This window comes from Silene latifolia, chromosome 2 (genome assembly GCF_048544455.1).
Source record: "Silene latifolia isolate original U9 population chromosome 2, ASM4854445v1, whole genome shotgun sequence".
Taxonomy (NCBI): Eukaryota; Viridiplantae; Streptophyta; class Magnoliopsida; order Caryophyllales; family Caryophyllaceae; genus Silene; species Silene latifolia.
This window is the reverse complement of record NC_133527.1, coordinates 145,029,206-145,032,905: the sequence shown is the minus strand read 5'-3', so window position 1 is coordinate 145,032,905 and position 3,700 is coordinate 145,029,206. Positions and strand designations below refer to the sequence as shown.

Below are 3,700 nucleotides of genomic sequence, written 5' to 3'. Positions count from 1 at the left end.
CCCGAGAAAAGCACACACCCTTTTCTCGAGACACTTTCGAGATCCCGAGGACCATGCACCGTCCCCGAGACCTCTTCAAACATTTCAAACCCGATTGTAAAAACATACAATTTTGAATTTCAAAAACCGTCTTGGGAGGCAATGCATTGTTTTTCGAGCCGATTCAAAATCAAACCGTCTTTTGCAAATAAACTTAAGACAACCCCTTCAACTGACCGACTTGCGGAGATCTCTATCTTCGGAAGCCGTCCAAAAAAGCGACAAATGAATCCTTTTGAAAATTTCTATTTTCGAAAACTTCAGTCCACCATTCCAATTCCGCCTCGTGTCTATCGAGTCGAAGCAAACATACTTATGGGTCTTTACTTATGAGTCGTCTCACCACGAGACTCATCCAATGGCGTCACACCGCTACGTTGGACTCATGTCAAAGGTTCGGTCAACACCGTCACGTCATAAATCGAGTCACCACCGAGGTACCACGCACGGTCATCCTCGTCTTGTTGAGTCTGATCCTTGTCTCGTCCTTTGTGTTGTCTGCATTCAGTCTTCGAACCGTGTCGGATTGAGTTGTAATGTGAGCCGTTTTTCTGCCTCAGAGCCATGGTCCCGTCTTCAACTTCGTCTGTCAACAACAACAACAATGATAACAACAGAGATGTCACGTCTGCTCAGCTAGCCAGCCTGCTCACCACTCTTAAAGTCATCCTGGATCGTGTCGAGAGCTGTATCGACACCCTGGAAAACAAAGAAGCTGGAGAACATAATACTCCACCTCTGACTGAAACTGAGAAAAGGCTATAGCTCTTAGAGGAACAGCTCCTAGCCCGGGGTAACAATATCCATCTTGAGAACAACCGAAGGTTTGAACCTGTTAGGGATCAACTACCTGACAACTTTACCCTGACTGATGTGCCCAAGTTCAAGGGAGTGGAGGACCCGCTCAATCATATTCGTGCCTTCAAAGACTACATGGCCATAAAAGGGGTCAAACAGGATGTGACACCCTGAAATTTAGCGTTAAAAAAAATTACGTAAATTCTACAGAAAAACTGGTAGGATATGTTTGTAATTGGTTCAACTAGCCAAAAACCTGTAATTTCAAAAATTTTTCTAAACCAATCACAACATTTCCAACATTCCCAAGAGGCGGGTGCCAAAACCTGCAATGCTAACGAACTAATTTACATGCCATAGCTAACGATAAGAAAATGTAAAGATACAAACCCAAAATAGAAAAAGGGAGACATATGTCCCTTCAAATTATATACAAAACCAAAAGTTAAAAGGTTTACTATAAGAATAGCCAAACTAGGTCCAAGGTTCCTTATGCTCACTAGCTCGTCTGTGACCCCAACAAAGAATCAACAACCTGTCAATCGCATTTTATACAAACACGAAAGCCACAATTCAGTGGGGAGTAACTTCGAGTCCTCCCAGCCACGAATCGTCATAATTAATGAAACATGTAGTAAAACATGTAAACAATATGATAATTAATCTAATTTCCAAGTATTATAACATATGAATACTAAATTGACTAATTTAAACTATCATGTGAAAAATATAACAAATTGTAATCCAAACTTTATCAATTGTAACCGGCTTACATCTCACCTATTACAATTCATAAAATCACCATACAAGAAAGGGCAATATATCAAAGACAAGCATAAGTTCTTAGCACCGTCAATAGTCACTCTGTAACTCGAGTGTATACCACGAGGTAGGGAAGGTAATCGAACCGGTATCTTGGCCCAGCGGTTAATATTAATAAAACATGGCCAAGACACAACACAACCCTAGCCTAAAATCTGCGCAGACCTAGACATGCGGATACACACCACCGCACCCAAGACCCACAATTTTTCTAAAACAAAGTGAGTACCCTAAGGAGTCCACTAAAGGGTTGGCTAGTACTTAAGCTGACCACTTACTATCAAAATAAGTAACGAGGTCATGCCCCAACTTGGATATAAATCCACTAGTCAGGAACACAGAGGCTATCAAGCAGTGAACATATACTCGTCAAAGACTATAAAGACCTATCTATGATGAGGCCGAAATACTCACCTAGGACCTAGTCCCAGCTAGTCCCAGCTTGAATACTTTAGCCCACACCACACAAGACAAGTAAGACACCCACTTAACCATAAGAGGGCAAAGAGTCCAGCTTACCAACATAAATGCTAACATTCTATCATGTGAAAGGCTATATAAATGTCTACTCAGCAAACAATCCAACAATATCCTCAATAAGTGTTCAATACTAATTTCCAATTCTAACAATGTTAACCATATTAAAGGCTTCAGGGAATCTAGGGTCGTTTCTACAATATAAGAAGCTACTTAAATTCAACTAACTTCACATGTGAAATAGAGATATAATAAATGGCCTAAAACAAGAAAAAGGCCGATTATCTAATTCATTCAAAATTTCATCCAACCGAATTTTTACCCGCAACCCCAGCCCTGCGACAGGTACGGGTTAAATTGCGGCTGACCAATCACTCAATTGACTGACATCGAATCAGTCAAAGGGATTAAGGCTCAGTTTTCGGCACAATCATCAAAACATTACAATTATCGCTATAAAATTAATTTTGAGCCTAATCATTACAATTTCATTTTATAAACTATCCTAACATGTGAAAACTATCAATATAAGCATAATTTTTTTACCATTTACATAATTTTTAACTACTAATATGATTCATTTCCTAAGTTTAACCATATGTCACTTATTCTAATTATATCATTAATGAACCTAAAATGACGAACAAAGCATGGAAAACCGCGAAACATGTAACGGGCCGACCCGGGCCAGCCGTGGGCCAGCCGTGGGCCTGCCGGGCTGCTGCCGGGCCTGATGCCGCCCCCCTACACCTCTCTTTTTTTCCATTTTTGTTCATTATAAGACCGTCTGAAACATAATTAATCGTCCCCAATACTAATATATTAATTTAAACTATCCAAAGGACATGAATTAAACATGCATGCAATCATTTTAACATGTGAAATTAACTACTTAATTAAAAATCACAAAAACATACAAAAATCAAGGCATGTGACGATTATTCGTCGAGTAACTCGAAATATGTTACCTTAAGCTAGAAAAAGGAAAAATAACCCTTGAGAAAACCCTAAAAACAGTAGCTACCCATCATCCTCTACTATATAGGAGTCCCCCACATCATCCTCATAATCTTCACCTATTAAAACAACAAAAACACAACAAAAATCACCAAAACCGAAATTATACCCAAAAATCGTCTTAAAACAACTTCAAGAAAACTGAAATTTAAATATACCAGGAGGTAGATCTCGACGAGAGGATTCCGTAAATATAAATTATGTGAAAATCCGATAAGAAATGAGGAAGTTATGATGAATTTTAGCTTGAAAAGCTTAGTTTTATGGTGTTTTTGGGTTTAATGGCTTAGAATGTTGAAGGGGATGGAGTATTGACAGAAAAATCAGAAAGAAAGGAAGGGGAAAGGGGGTGTGCCACGTGAAAGGAAGAAAGGAAAGGAAGGGAGCGGGTTTAAGTCGGGATTTTACGAGTCGGTTTTGACTCGTTTCGATAATAATTAGAACCGCTTGTCAAACGCAAATTCCGACAAGACCAAAGATCTTAAACACGAGATTACAAGAAAATTGAATACTCATACGACCCATTTCCAAAACCGTTTACCCAATT

General features: G+C 39.2%; 1 long non-coding RNA gene across 1 annotated transcript; it reads right to left on the bottom strand.

The window, feature by feature from the left end:
* Positions 1 to 1,074: 1,074 nt before the first annotated feature.
* LOC141630535 (uncharacterized) lies at positions 1,075 to 3,447 on the bottom strand. Its single transcript, XR_012537511.1, has 3 exons — positions 3,312 to 3,447; positions 3,105 to 3,212; positions 1,075 to 1,372 (listed from the first exon to the last, which is right to left on the bottom strand). It is a non-coding gene; the product is annotated as an uncharacterized LOC141630535 (long non-coding RNA).
* Positions 3,448 to 3,700: the final 253 nt, after the last annotated feature.